Source organism: Mytilus californianus, unplaced genomic scaffold (genome assembly GCF_021869535.1).
Source record: "Mytilus californianus isolate M0D057914Y unplaced genomic scaffold, xbMytCali1.0.p SCAF_11, whole genome shotgun sequence".
Lineage (NCBI taxonomy): Eukaryota > Metazoa > Mollusca > Bivalvia > Mytilida > Mytilidae > Mytilus > Mytilus californianus.
The window spans coordinates 26081492-26098747 of record NW_026262593.1 but is presented as its reverse complement, the minus strand read 5'-3'; the positions used below and the strand labels follow the sequence as shown (position 1 = coordinate 26098747).

At 30.8% G+C, this 17256-nt stretch overlaps 1 protein-coding gene across 2 annotated transcripts in view; it reads right to left on the bottom strand.

The window, feature by feature from the left end:
• The window catches only part of LOC127719810 (orexin receptor type 2-like), a 108897-nt gene extending 92537 nt beyond the window's left edge, over positions 1–16360 (bottom strand). For both annotated transcript variants that reach the window (XM_052226118.1, XM_052226117.1), the window contains exon 1: positions 16167–16360. The gene's annotated coding sequence lies outside the window, so the exon portion shown is untranslated. The remainder of the gene's footprint in view (positions 1–16166) is intronic.
• Between the last annotated feature and the right edge of the window lie 896 nt (positions 16361–17256).

Here is a 17256-nt window from a genome sequence, read left to right as displayed (position 1 = left end):
GTTATTGTTTTATTCCATGTTTCGAAAGAGAAAAATATGTATTTAATAACAGTTATCTATTAAAACCAATTGTACGTCAAACATTTTACCGTTATTATACACGTAAAATCACGCGGCGTTTTCCGCGGTGAATACACTTTTTCAGCAGGTGAATATGCTTTTTTATTCAAAATCCAATTCATATAGAAAACCCTACTAAAATTCTATCAATATGGAATAATAAATGAATATTCAGGACAATTACATGTAAATATAATATGAGTATTAACCCTGCTTTGTACTAGATCGACACTCTGAGCAAGTTTTTTTTACGCGTAAGTTCACATGAAGATAATTATCATTTCGCAGGAAGAATAGTCACCCTATCCGGAAACATTTCTGGCTCCGAACCGACAAGTCTGTGCTCTTACTTTCAAATACCGATAGTTTAGCGTTGAAACAGCAAATACATGTACCATTGTTTATGTCTTTGTAAGACCCGGTCGAGATTCGAACCGCGATCTCCCGATTTCGAGGAGAACACACACACGAAACAAACAAGGAGAGCGATAGTACAGAATATCATACCAAAAACTAATGTACAGAGATAAATAAAATACAGTTTCACAAAAATTGCATAGTTACTAAAGTGGTGCTAAAAGTATCAAACCGAAATTAGAAATGTTAAATTATTTTAGAAACTACACGTAAATATGGATGGCCGACTTCTGGATAGATTTCATGGATCAACGCTCTCTGCAAATTCACTATTTTTGCACCAATTATTTAAGGGGTTCGGATGTGGCAAGCTGTTGCAAGGCTAATTTCTGTCTTTATTCAATATATCCCCAGTTGCCAGTGATATTCCAATTTTTACATCCTACCTCAATGTCTACATCCTATTGCAAGATCTACCTATTGCATTTAAAATTCACGTGTTCTCGTCATGAACATGCATGAAATATTTGCCACTGGAGGTAAAGCAAACAACAATCAACCAACTCCATAAATTATTCAATGTACATAGTACACGAAGACAAGATCTTCTAAAATGTTATGATGTAAAATTTCCATTTAAATTACTCAATGATAGTGCAAACTTTTTTTTATGGTTTTGCAATTTACTACATAACTAAACACCTATACTTTTTTAATGTTTTTACTATGGTTCTTATCTACGATTTAATTGCGATTTATGATATAAGGTTTTGTCAGGCGATTATAAAACTTAGAAAGGTAAAAGGCTGTTTTCAAGTTGTTTGTTTATACTACATTTAGATGTGAAAAGGGAATGACGGACGACTAAAATAAAAGTGTTTGTTTTCATATAATATATTGTATTTCAATTTAAGAATGATTATCAACCTTGCGAAAATATTCCATCTATCGAGCCTGGTATGATTGCCACTGAGACAACACTCCACAAAAGACCAAATGTCACAGAAATTAACAGCTATAGGTCACTGTACGTCCTTCAACAAATAAACAAAGCCCATACCGCAAAATCAAACCTAAAAATACGATTTATTAATTAATTGGACTGAACAGACAACACTAATTATTTTGCATTTGCATGAAACGTAGTGTAGGAAAATTATAGAATCAAAACCAAAATGAACATTTACCTGAATGTTGTGAAGGACCTTATGCATCTAGGTCTGTTCGATTAGAAGTTGTGAAACATGCTGTTTAAATAGCTTATTGTTGGAAGAGTTTACTTACTGTTTTCATTTGGTGTCTTTACGAATCTATTTCATGATTACTGACAGATTAAAAACATCAGATATATATAACAAGAAGTTTTGGTGCAGAACATTCATTGGTCAGATGGAAATGAGGTCTGTATACGGTTTTTGATTTCCTCATTTATAAAATAGAAAATCGTCATATTGAAAACTTGGAATTCAAAAATATAAATTTACCCCTTAATTTCATAAAACTATCTTATGATCCTATCTAAATGCTAAAAAATTATAATAAATAAATAATTAAATGATGTAATGCCATTTAATGGTCCGTTTTAAATGCAATCAGGTAACTGTTATTTGTCTATATCAGTCTGAGTACTGTTTAACTATCATTTGTGTTGAATATATTTAGACTCGACCAATTCAGGGGACTTAGGTTTCAGCAAGTGTTTTTAGTGTACTTTTCTAATGTTTTTGAAGGTTTCTAAGTTAGTAAAAGATCAATGATTAAGTTAATATTGATATTAAAAGACCTCCTCACAAAAAGGGCTGTTCTTTTCGGCTCGGGCTCGGGGATCTCAACATCCCTTTTTGTTCGGAGGTCTTTTAATATCAATATTAACTTATCATTGAGCTTTTACCATTACTTAAAACGTTTTTATGAAAATTTAACCTTTTGCTATACGTCCCACAAGCCACATATGGCAGCGTGTGTATTGTATATTAAAAGACCCCATATGGCAATAAAATCTTTTCCTTTCTGTATGAATTAAAGATGGATAATTGACATATGATGTATCATTATATTCTCATCAACACCGGAGGTTAATAAAAATCATCTGACAGACAAACAACTTATTAATTTCAATCAAATTTAAAAATACGCATTAGAAGATACAACATGACAAAATTGTATCCTTAAGTCCAAATGGACAATGTTTTGAACAATTACAGGTCACCGTACCCCTTTTAACAATGTACAAAGCCAAAACCGTATAGTAGGATTACCATGGAACGACAAATTTGTGAAACGATTCAAAACAAACGTCTTTATGTTCATACTACAAATGTTACAACAAACGGAAAACAATTGTATACATATGGCAGACAGAAATAAACGACAACCACTGGATTACAGGTTTATGACCTCGGGCAGCCACATTACGGTTAAACATGCTTGGGAACGTCTAACCCTTCATCCTAACCTTAAACAGTACTGGTACAGTAGTACAACGTAAGAACTACTTGTAAAATATCAGTTTGAAAGGGTTTGACCATCAAATTGATACTATAAGTAAGCATAAAAACATATAACGAAATAATAAAAAGACACATAGTACCGATCTAAGAGTACTCACAGTTACTGAAATCTAGAATAAAGCCCAATTTCAAATAATAACTTAATCATTTTCTGCCAGGCAGAAATATCAAGTAGTACACATCTAACGGATTTAGTGTAAATATGTCAAAAGCAATCATGTAAAAACTCGTCAAAGATACCAAGCTTATAATTTGGTATTCCAGATGCGCGTTTCGTCTACATAAGACTCATCAGTGGCGCTTGAATCAAAACAATTGGAAGGCGAAATAGTATACGAAGTGCATTTAAAACCGGAAGTTCTGAAAAGTTGTGCCAAGTACGACTAAGGCAATATATAATTGGGAGTAGAAAAACCTTAGTGTTTCAAATAATTCAACATTTTGTAAACTGTTAACAGTAAATTTTCAGAAATTGAACATATCAATGATATTTCATGCCAGCACAAAAGTAAAACAGACTTGTTGATAGTACATGCATTCATCTTACTACCTTAAACATACATTTATGTCCCCAAAACTAAACTGCCTGGGTTAAAAATCCACGAAATGTCTACAAAACAATCACAGTTTTAAATCGTTATCAAACGCTCCTTCACAGACATACATGAATAAATTTAATACATTATTAATTGGTCCTAAAATTTATTTTAAGAGACTCAAATGATTTTCTTCCGAACCTTTCATCTTGTAATTGAAATTCCCAATAGATATTAGAGGTTATATAACAATAAATCATTTACATAATGTTTCAATGACACTAAAATGAATATGGATGACATCCTTGCTCATAATGAAAGATGACTTTATGAATGTTTTACACAAATAACAAATATAAGTCATTCAGATGAAAACCAAAGTGTAATCTGGGGAATTATTGAACTAGCATTTTGTATTTCATATTGCTAATGTAAAAGTGGGCTGTTTTTTGTTATGTTTTCAATTGACAAATATGAGAAGTGATGTTTTACTTGAAGCTTTACAAATTATATGTTTGTGTGTAAATATGTTAGGAAATGGTTATTATTAACATTCTATTATTTCAAACATGGATAAGAAATTTATAAGAATGAAAAACAAATTTTATTTTAGTTCACCGAAACTAGTTTTTTTTCTACCACTTGATTTATATGGGGGGGGGGGGGGGGGGGGGGGGGGGGGGGGGGGGGGGGGGGGGGGCTAGGATGAAAAATTTTGTCTTGCCTTTTTTTTTTAGTTGTAATCTCTGTCCTGCCTTTTTATTTTTTACTCTATTCGGTCCTGCCTTTTTTTTTACTAGTTTATCCTGAACTTTTTTACACAAATTGTAATCCTGCCTTTTTTTTTTACCAAGTTGCTCATCCTGCCTTTTTTTTTTTTACTCAAAACTCCTGTCCTGCCTATTTTTTTCAAATTTCATCCTAGCCCCCCCCCCCCCATAAAAATCAAATGGTAGCTCCCTAACTTCGAACAGTTACGTGTATCCTGACGAAAATAAAAACTATATAAAAGTTAAGAACCGAGGTTATTTGGTACAGCTCTTAAGCCATATGGAACAACATATCTCATTCAAGTTATTTTAAGAGGATATCTAGATTGTTTAAATGCATGAAAATATTTTACACTCAATTGTCTGCCACTGAGTAAGTATTTCGCCCGAAGTGACCAGAGTGACGGGCTTTTATATCAAGCGAAAAGAAAAGGCAAAAGTAAACTGGAAGCCATGTAAGGATTTTATACTGACTTAGTTTTTGCAAATACATATATAAAACAAGCTTTTATGTTTATCTAAATGGTGTATGCAAAACTAGTTAGTCTTTATTTCATTCAATTAAAACAGGTTTGGTTATATGTTTGTTTCTTTGTAGGGGTATAACTTTTTTAAAACTTGAAAACTAAACATTTTAAAAGAGCACACGAATTGAAATGAAATGGAAAATTGTCAGCCAATAAGTATCAAAACACAAATACTAAGAAATAACACAGAACATAAAATCGAATACAACACAAGATGGTATGAGAGAATTAAAATATACATGTGCAAATTAAAATTATTTCTTGACGTCTGTTTCCTGGGCTCAAAACTCCAACGAGACTTCATTATAGAGATAATCTCCTAAGACAATATTAATTCTAATTTGTTTATCAGTTGATTGATTACTGCAAAGCTCCTCACAGGAACGACTAAGCCAGGGACGACTAAGCTTGGTGCATATGTTTCCATCAAGTAATCAACGAAGATTGACAGATGGTTTGGAGATTTAATTATATTTCATCATAACAGAATCTGATATATATTTATGTGAAACGAATAATTGTTTAACTTTTGATGTAATTTTCGGCGGTGTGTTGATTTAATAATACTTAGCGCAACATTATACAATGGTAATAAGATGAATGTGCGGTATGCAACTATAAGACAGCAACCAAACGACAAAAATAACCGGAAGGCATCTAGAGGTTGACATTAAGCAATTGTCTATCAAAAGGTCGAGCTCTGATTCGCACATTATATATAATAAATTGTGAATAAATTAAACAGAGACTTGACTTTCGAAGATCTGCCAACGACACCAAAATCTCCAAATAACAAAATACTTTAAAATTTAACATAAGACAAACTCCCGCGAGAAAAATTTATTTCAAGTACTGAACTGGACAGAGCTTTCATGTACACACTGCATACGGATATTTGCATAAATAATACAAATTAGAAGAAGATTTCTTCCCTTGACTCTCTATAATGAAGAATGATCTGTGAATTGTAAGAAATGCATTACATAATATTAGTATATTAAATCCATCTTGTAATAGAGAAGATTTGTATAGTCTGTGCCTTAAGTCCAATCTCTTCGTTAAAATGTTCATGTGTTTAAACAATAAAATGCATTGAATTGAAATTAATTTCTGATAGGTACATGAATTTTTAAATCAGCAGAATCGATGTAGATTGGCTATTCTTACTACCACTGTATCAGTACCGTTGTTGGAAGTTTATTGATGCTAACATTCGCCCAGTACCCATGCAGTTCTAATGATACACGTATACAATACATCTTAACATAGATTACGTAATTGTATTAAAACTAAACTTTCAACTTCCTTGGGCAAAACTGACGTAACACTTTTTTTCCCAATTTTCTAAAGACTTTTTTTATTTGTATAATCTCAACCAAAACGTTACAGATCAAGTTTGAAATATTTATTAAGGAAACTGCATGAACTCAATTTGTATGGAATTTTCCATATCGTCCAAAACTACTAAAATTTTAAAAAAAAGTAAAGTAGAACATACAATTTAATTTGTAAACGATACTTTTAAAAATTTGAAAGAGCCAATCAAAACCATTTTTAAAACCTAATTCAAATACATGTACATGTAAGCATACATACGATTGGACACGAAACGCTAATATTTTTTTTATGGTTTTTAAACCTTTTGTTTTTACAATTCAGCATTATTTTGAATTACAAAATTAGAATTATTTTGAAGATGAGCCTTATAAATATCTGCATGTAAAGGAGTCGACATCAAATACGAACTGTTGTGTTAAGGAAGTACCACACTGTACGGAAATCACAACAACAAACGTTAGCGCATCAACAATCAAATCAAACAACGCAGTGTTGATTTGAATTAAGCTGATTTATTTTCACCATTTTCTTCGATGTTGCTTTCTTGCTTTAATAAATATTGAATTTACCAGAACCAAATTATATTTGTATATTTCAATTATCATAGAAAACATTTCAGCTCAATCAATAAAACTTTAGATTGTCCCAAATCGTTTCATTATTGTCTAAAGAAAATAATTCTTTAATATCGTTTGTCTTAGTGTATTTAAATAGCGCATCCGAGCTCACCCATGAGCATGAATGTTAGGTGTTTCTGCCGTGTTTGGGGAAAAATCCCTGAGTCCGGCTTCATCAGTGGTCGACTCAATAAGTTGAATATTGGCGTGTTATTTATGTTTTTTGTTTTATTTCGTATATTATATTGGACCATACACCGGTTGTCTCTGGATAACATCTTAGTGGATTATGATTTATTTTTTTGTGAGCTCAGTATCATATTGTGTTGTGAAAGGTCGAGCAGACTATACCCGCTAATGCTTTGATAATAGTTCTTGTAAATTTGTATGTCTTTTATAAGCTATAATAGGCTGATGATTAAATATGTTCACACATTCAGGGTTTAATGAAATAAGGTTCCAGTGTTTTGTAATTATATTTTTTAGTTTCTGTATAGATGGGTTGAATTTTGTTAACATAACTAGTGGTTGTTCCCGTTTCGTTGGGCGTTGTATAAGCAGGTTTTCCCTTTCTATATTTTGTGTTTGATAAAAAATTTCGTTGATTTCAGATATTTTATATCCTCGTTTGAGGAGACGTGTTTTAAAAGCTTCCAACTGTTTTTTAAGTTCAGTTCTGCTACTTTGCATTATGTATGTTATAGGGACAACTAGTTGGTTAACGTTTGTTCGTACTTATATCGATATAAAATGAGTTTATACTTAATACTTTTTGCGGATAGTTTGAACAGCAGGGGAATAATTACAACAATGATAGAAATGTAATGATCCTCAAAGATTTAGTAACAACCGTGAAAGACACACGTTATATGTCATTGGCTTCCAAAACGTTTTGTCCTGAAATTAACCATGTTGGGAAATCTGTACCATACGTTTATATACATACCCGAATGTTTTAAAATTGTTTTATATATATACCCAAATATCTTTTTTAACATTGTTTTTATTCCTTTATTTTCAAATAAAGTATTGGTGAATAATACAATGTTTTAAATAGTGTATTAACCCATTAATGCTAAAGAGAGAATTCAAGTGTTTAGATAGAAAAATTGGAAAACATTTTCACAGGAACCGAAATGATCTACAAATATTCTATAAAGGAAAAAAATACATATAATGTCATTTTGGGAACTTTTATAGTTGACTAAACGGTATGGTTTAGGCTCAGAGTTATAGGTCGTACGATACCTTGTACCTATATACGTACATGCACGTCATGTGCACTCTGGTAGATAGATGTCTCGTTGACAACCATACAACATCTCCTTGTTTCTATATACAGTTCTCTTTATCTAATTTTTGTAATTTGACTTTGAATATGAGAGATAAAAGTACGTTTAATAATATATCATCATCATCAATTGTACTCTCGTCTTCTCCAGAAAATAAGATTGATAAAACATGTAATCAAAGATGAGCTTTAAGCATTTGCTCGGATTCTCTATAATTTTGGTCATTCTTGAAAACATCCTACTGGCTGTTTCTTTGAAAAGGAAATAAGTCTGAGAGAAACCAGAGTCAAATTTATAGAGTAATTACATTTATTAGGCTTCTTTTAAATCATGGACAAATTGCTATGAGATATAATTGTATCTTGTTATGTAGTTATTACTGATTTTTGTATTACAACGCAAACTGTACTTACATCAATATGCCTTTATAATAAAGCACATGTAAGAGGGTCTGGATGGTGAGTCTTCGATGTTTTATTCTTCAATGTTTAGGCATTTGTTTCTATAGTCTTCATTGTTTTACCCCATGTTCTCTGTCTGTTATATTTTAGAACACCATTAATCTCTATTCTATATATTTTAACCCCCTTTATTTTCTATTCTATATATATATTTCAGCACCCGCATTATTCTCCGTTCTTTATTTTTGACCATTTTTCTCTATTTTTATATTGTTGGCTCATTTTCTCAATTCTTTATTTTTTCCCAATTTTTCTCTATGATATTATTTTCTTTGTCCATTGATCTCTATTCATTATAATTCAGTACGCCATAATGTGCTATTCTTTATTTTTATCAGTTTTTCTCTATATTTTTTTGTTTGTTTTGCCCATTGTTTTTATTCTCTACTCTTTATTTCTTTGGCCCATTTTTTACTAATCTTAATCTTTTTATTCAGTATTCTCTTATCTGTAAATCCCATTTAGACCCTCATGTAAGGTCGTGTTTGAAAGGGATAGCTGTCTGACATCAGAAATAAAACAGGACAGAGGCATCGACAAAAATAGGCGCCATACTTATTGTATTTATCGAGAATATTCTTGCTTAACTTCCTTATTCTTTATAAAATAAGGAGTCGAAGTATAGTTATCGCTAATGAGATGTCTAAATATCAAAGACCAACTGACAAGTAATTTAACACCATTACGACATTTAAGAATAAGCATGAACTGCACATAGTATATAAAATACCTTAAATCGATTTTATAGTAGTTTATTTTCTTAGAATCAGTCTTTTCTCTTGTTGGTTTCTGTTTTCACATGTAAATAGTACATGATTGTCGAAGCTTATATTATGTTAAAACTGACTTGAAAGTATCAATGCCTTTCATTTTTTTTTTTCGATTTCTTCAAAGTTGAAATGGTCAGTAATTTCTATGGAATGTTTTGACATCAAAACCTTATTTTTGTCTAGAGTATGTACAAAATGGGACATTAGGACTGAGTTAAATATTTGAAGATTTCATTTTGCATATTTTTAATCAACACACCGTCCATTGAACCTTGTATCCTAAACCGTCCTACTGAAGAATGCAAAAATAACACTTCACACTTTATATAACATTTGACAAATTTACTGTGTTTTTACTATTCCGTAAGATGTAAAAAGCGTCAAAACTGACGTTGGTGCTGTAAAGCTTGAAATGATATAACATTGGCTTTATAACCTACCAGAGCATAGCCCGATTTTATGATAAATCACTCAAACGATCAATTTAATTCATTCACTACCCCTTAAAGGAAAGACATAACTTTATAAATACCTTCCTTTCTGATATGATTAAAAGTCTTCCAATTTCAAATAGTAATACCTCTTTCCTACATTCATTGTTGAATTTTTATGTTGGCCAAATCATGTTAGTTTCATTCCTTGTATAAATGCTTGAAATGTAAAAAAAATAATTCATCCACGGCCTTCAACAATGAGCAAACCCCATAAGTTCACTGGCATCATTTCAAAATAAAATTCACTTAAGCCAAATGATTATATGCATCATCTCTACTCAAAGCATCATATTGAAGTTACATCGATCTGCGAGTTTTACATGTCTTACAATGTTTCCATGTTTAAGTTGTTTTCTTACACTATATACAGATGCGGAATCGTGGTAAATCAGTGTGTATTAAATATGAATATATTGTATACAAATGAATATCAATAGAATGGTTGGTATTAAAACTACAGTGCAATTAATACAATTAGATATTGATTGCAAAGCATAGACTTAACAATAGACAGAAGTTCTTTGAAAACCTTGAGGAAAAATTGATTTCCACTCAGAATAATAAAGAAAATAAAAGAAAAAAAAAATAAGAAAAAGAGAGACATAGCAAAATTTTGAGAAACAGAGACAAAAAACACCAAAGAGAAAATCAAAAATCATATATACGACTAGAAGATAGAAGAACCGACTAAACCATGGCAGAAAACGAAAAACGATGAAAAACAATCCATAAAACATTACACAGAAAAACTAAAGACAGAGCGTCAAGAACCCCCCCCCCCCCCCCCCCCCCCCCCCCCCCAAAAAAAAAACAGGGTGGTGATCTCCCTATCAGTAATATAAATTGTAACGGTACCAGAAATGAACACTGTTATCAAGGATATGTTTTCTGTCCATGCAAAACGTCTCCAAGATGTCCACTTGGATAATTTGAAATGACCGTCAACCCAAGGGATACATTGTAATTAAGTAAATGCTATTAAGAAGGTGAATGCTATCGTAGACCTTTCGCTAAGGGACACATATCATGATTACAGTTTCACAACATTTGTTATATCAAGGGGAAAATCGGTAATTTCCCTGTAATTTTATATATTATAATTTGAGAAGTACCATTCTCAACCGACCAACAGCGGACATGGAATTACTTCCTGCATATTATTAGAAAGATCTAATGTTTAACAATGGGTATCTTTTGAACGAACGGGACATCACATATACTATGTGTATTGATGTTAAAAAGTAAAATAACAAAAATATCAAAAATACAAAACTCCAAGGAAAATTCAAAACGGAAAGTCCATTATCAAATGGCAAAATCAAAAGCTCAAACACATCAAACGAATGGAAAACAACTGTCATATTCCTGACTTGGTACAGGCACTTCCTTATGTAGAAAATGGTGGATTAAACCTGGTTTTATAGCTAGCTAAACCTATCACTTGTATGACAGTCGCATAAAATTCCATTATGTGGACAACAATGCCACACTTAGCGCAATCGTCATTCTGTAAATTTTGTGACGATTATCAGTTAAAGAATATTTCCGTACTCTTGGTACTTCCCGAACCACGCCCAGATACTTTGAAAACCAAAATCACTTTTTATAAATAACAAACTGAAAGAAGGATCGATCGTGTACTAAATGAGTGCACATTTAAATGTAATTTAACAGTCATATAACCTATGCTTCCATTAAAGGGAACATTAATGTAGCCAAAATAAATGACTATATCAAAGAATTTTTCAACATATTCCGATATTTATTTTTATCAATATCATATGTATACAACAGTTTTTATATTAGCGTTTGTTTTGCGATTACCCAATTTATTTTTGCTATTAACCAAGAAACTATAAACTGAAGTTGTAACCATATAACAGCTTCCAAACTGTATTTATAATTACACGGTCCGATACTGGGATAAAACTAACGCTAATGGTGGTCATAAAGAGGGAAATTGAGCTAATAAACTGTCAAAGTATCTTTATTCCTCAAAGGTTTTCTGACATGTTAAAGCTAGGGGCAATAGCTTGTTAATTGAGTTCTGATTATGTCGAAACGTTTTGTATAATTATAACTAGTTACTGTAAAAGTGTAATTTTTGCTGAGTATCAATTTTCATAGAATTTCGAAATCAACTAAATAATAAGACTAATTACATCAGAAATGCAAATATTTAATAAATACAAAGTCTGGAAAATGTAACTCAGAGGAAAACAGACGTTGTATTTAGAATCGGAACATTGTTGATTGCGAAACATTTATTGTATGGTTAAAGCAAAGTTCTGATGTTATACTTCCGGTTAAACGTAGAATTGAAGTAATTAAAGCGTACAACAACGTTAACCTTTAAGTAGTACTAACAGATATACATTGTATCTATATGACTCTGGTATTACGTATGTTTTAATGCAGTGCTTTGTACAGATAATGAAAGAAAACATAATAAAAGTCTATTTAAATCGTTATGTCACAATAAGTAATTTTCTATACCAAAAAGAGAACCATGAGATGAGTTTTATGTAACACTGTATGAAACGTCCTCCATCATAGTATTATTATCATACATTACTTATGTACGTTGAAAAACATTCACGTTTTTACATGCATGTCCTATTTTAGAGGCTTAACAAACGTTACAGAAAATTGCTCTTTTGTCTAAAAAAAGACTTTCAACAACATAACGCAAGAACAAATTGTTAACGCAAAGCATGAATATTAATTTGAATTGGAACATCAATTCTTTATTTACAATGAATAAATCAAATAGAAAAAAATAAAGAAGAAACACCGTGTTTAAATAGTTTATTCCAAACATGTATAAATATTGATAAGCAATTTACTAATTTTTTCATGGTTGTTTTTTTAATTTATATTTACAACATTAATATTGATAATTAATTTAGTTTTATACAAGTCTTTGAACACAGCGAAATGATGAAAAAGACTATTTAAATCATGGTACACAGAACAAATGTTGCGTTAATAAAAGATAAGGTGAAAACTTTTTTTTAACGCTTTAAGGTACAATTGATGAAGATATTTATTTGTAATCGTTATATTTTGTCATTATGAAAAAATCCAAGATATTTTTATCTTCATATTAAATATGTTAAATGTACATTCGCACTTTAAATTCGCCAATTGAAAAATGAATATTGAATTTGAGTATTATTATATGACTTACAATTGGTGTTATTCACAAAAAGACTAACATGAAAGAAGAATGTCAAATTCAAACGTTTCCTTGCAGGTTGGCAAGATAATTTCTACATACTTTATAAGTATATCTCGATTCAAACATCTTTAACAGATCCAAACTACAAAATTTATGAAGAATATATTACAATGCTAATTGTCTGTAAAAAAAACATTCGCGTTTTCAATATCATCAAAATAGCATAAATAGAAACAAACACTAAGTCTTTTCAAATTCAACTTATTGCGTCATGCTTAACGGTTGCGTTATACGTGAATATTTTATTTCCGGAAATGTAGTAGTGGTTCACACTTGTTCAATCGTTATTGAATGCTAATTCATCTGCTTGAATCGTATAATTTTCCAAAAAAATCCGCGGGTGTTGAAGCTTAAACACCCATGAATTAACTTGAAAATTCGCGCGAAACTCCATGGGAGGCAAAAACTGTTGACGATTTTTAACATTGAGATATTAGCACCGTACTACGACATGAACGAAGTTTATGTTTTGTTGTTTTCTGAATGTCTTTTACTTCAAAATGATTCTTTAAAAAATGCGAAAATGCACAATTTTAAAAAGAAGAAAAAAATGTGATAATGGAAACCAGAGCATATGTTATTTTAGATAAAACATCTTTGGTAAAATGTAGTTAAGAACATATCTTGGCCAACTTAGATTAAAACCTCGATCGACTTCGGCATTTGTTCAAACTGTGTCTGTGCAAATATATAACACCACTATACGAATGTATTAAAATTGTCACTGAACTCTTTGTGAGTCTAGTAATGCATAGATCCAGTACCGTTTCATTGAAATATATTCCTTGGTTACTTAGTTCCAATTAGATGAAATCTGCACGGTAATACACTATCTCATCCATTCATGAAGCGCTTGAAAAATGAACCAACTACTTGAACGAATCTCGTATAAGTTTATCATATTAACTCATCATTTAGTCGATATGACCGGATTTAAAACAAAATAGATGAATTTTTTTACCTGTTTTATCCATTGCATTTATAAAAAGACTAAATGAGCAGTAGTACACACAAACCATCTGAACTCATCTTTGCTAGTAGAAATTAAAACCTTAGTTCATCATTATAACATATATGAACCGAAACTTTACTGTACATACGAAATGTATTATTTGAATAATGGCAGTACAATACACTGGCTTCTACGAATATACAAATAATGGTCGATGGTGAAAATAACTTAGCATTCAACAAAGATCAGCTTGGAAAAAGGGTAAACAATATTATTTGCAAAATTCGAAACTACGAAACAGCCAATTCCGCAGTGAATAATTTAAAAACTCCGACAAAGCGAATCCATTTAAAAGTAACAAGAATTAGTCAAATCGCAGTTCTTTATCAGTAGGATCCTTTTTGTTATTCACCGTTTATTTATAAATTTTGTTTTATTTTGAACAAAGAGAGTTCTCACTGAAGATTAACCCAGAAGAGCATTTGCAATGCAGAGATTTTGGTTCTCTCCAATTTGACTATAAAGAGAATAGTAAAAAACAAAACAATCACTTCAACAGTGGACTAGTTCTCCTTGTAACTTGAGTCATGTAGTAAAATCATGTGTATGTGTGTGTTTTCGAAAACCTCAATACAAAAACATCCAAAGATGCCTTGACATTACATTAGGATTTTTAACAGCATTATATATAGATTTCACCATAAACCAAACTTTTAAACATCCGAAATTAGTACAGAGCATGTATATATGCGATTTAAATCTCTAAAAAACACAACGAAAACAAATAGACTTGACATAGAATACGTATAAAGAAAAACGAATATTTTGAACAACCGATGTTCCTTTTTACACGTCTTCGCAACCTGAAAAAATTGGCGCGGCTCACAAGTATTTCTCATATCGGTGATGTGTGACAGTACCTTATTCAGGAAACTCTTGAGGAAAATACCATAAGTCATTTCTATGTAAATTTATACAGGACAATACAGATACTTTTGTCAAGCATATGCATGTACATGTAACTCACAGTATAACGAGGATGATAGTTACCTACTTTTTGCCATCTAACTAGTAAACAATTTGCTGTTGCCTATTTTTGTCATTAGAAAGACAATCGTCTTAAAACTTGTTTACCGGTCTTTTTTCTGCTTTCTTTAACAACATGCAAGCTCTAAAAGTTTTGCTGTCTAATATAACACGAAGGTTTTGTAACTGTCGTCTGCTGACTACATACAATTACATCATGTGTATTATTTGATTACATGGTTAAGCGACTATCGACATGAGAAAACTTTCATAAGCAATGGTTTTATAAACAACAAGAAAAGAATTTCACTGGGTCTAAAATCTTTCAGAAGAACATATCTAAAAAAAAAAAACCAAAAATCCAAAAGTTTTCTTTTTTATATGAAAATCTGCCTTTATCCATTTACTACAATTACTTAATAAGCTATGTAAAATATATCTGAAAAAAAGTTTCATGAAAAAGGGTTTAGAATTACATTTTCCTATTAAAGTTGAAGCCAGGACCTTGACAATTTGTTACTGCAGACATTGGTCGTTCTATAAATATGTCCATCGTACAGCGAAACTTCTAGTTATGGAATTATCAATAAATTTATCGTGAGATACGACAATGAAGGATTATGTCTACTGAGATTAAACTTGGCTAATGAATTGATCATGATAGCTTGTTTATGGTTGATGAATAAAACGCTGAAAATCAAAGCAAGAATATTCAACTTACATACTGATATTATAAGCGACATTTAGTGACTTATTAACTTTAGACAAATTGACATGTATATGAAGAGCGACAGCGACTATCAAAAATACTTTGATTAAAGTATTTCAGAAGAAATCATATATAAATTATGTCAATAATTCAAAGAAATTTCTTAATAAGTATTTTGCTTATGTAAATGCAACTAAATATATATATATATATATATATATATATGTATATAAAGCATTGAGTGTCTATTTAAATAACATGACTGATCTTTGATTAAAGTATTTCAGAAGAAATTAAATATAAATTGTCAATAATTCACAGAATTTTTTTACTAAGTATTTTGCTTACATACATGCAACTATTTATATATATATACACATAGCTTTAAGTGTCTATTTAAATGCTAAAACATTGAATACAGTTTTTGTAAATTTCACGTAGAAAACTTTTTTAAGTGTTTAAATAAAACATAAACGGACAGAACATAATAATAAGAATCGTCCTACCTTGCAAAATTTTACCAAGTCTTATGCATCAAATCGGACAATCAGCAAGTATTAGAAAATCGCTGCACGATGCTGTCACTATACTGTGTTAAAATGTCTTAAACGAATAGACGAACTTGTCTATTGAATGCTTATGGGTGGATCCTCTGTTAATTTATGTCTAACAGCTTGCCTCGCTTTCATGGATAGCTGTCTTAGTGCTTATCATGCTGATTAACAGCATCAAACACATATTACAGAACCTACCAATACTGCAAATGACAAAAACTCAATTGTATTATTTCTTCCAATACATATTGTATTAAATTGTAAAGTATGGCAAACGGAGAGACTTCAACATGCTAGCAATTAAATCAATCATACAGAATTTTTTCAAACATGAAAAGCATAATATCTTTATGTAACAGCAAATTATCAAATGTCTTGATTGGTAAAAAAAATTACAAATTCAAATCTTTCTGATTTCTACCAATCAACAACCCAATATCATAATCAGCGTCAAAAAGCAATGTCTTAAAAACAAATTTAATCGGTATTAAGCTGTTTCCTTGTCAGATTGTTTCAAGAAAGAAATTGAAAAGACTAATGCTAGTTAAATGCCCGATGTGAAAGTAATCTATCATTGAAATAAAAGTAAGTTATATATAAAAGAAGTAATAAGATACTTAACACAATACTAAAACGGCTTTCCTAGTTTAAAATCAATAAGATTATGTATTTGAAGTATTTTAATTCCATTGAAATTAGATATACATCATAAAAAGAACATTAGGTATTCTATATTCCAAATTACCATAAATGATGATAAAAAAGCCACGAACAAACAGATACAGAACAGAAGATTATGTAGATTATGCAAAAAGTATTTGAGTTTTGAATTTAGAAGCAGGAAGAGCATTTTTTCCAGTTTTTTTTACGAGTACACATATTTTTATCTAAGTTTGACGACCAAGTATGTGTGTATTGTATGCAATATAAGTTCCTTTTTAAAATAAGGGGCTAGTAGCTGTTAGTTAATCTGGATCTTCCGAAAGGATAAGACACAATCTATTCTTATCTGTACAAGCAATCGTAGAGCTCAATGGTAAAT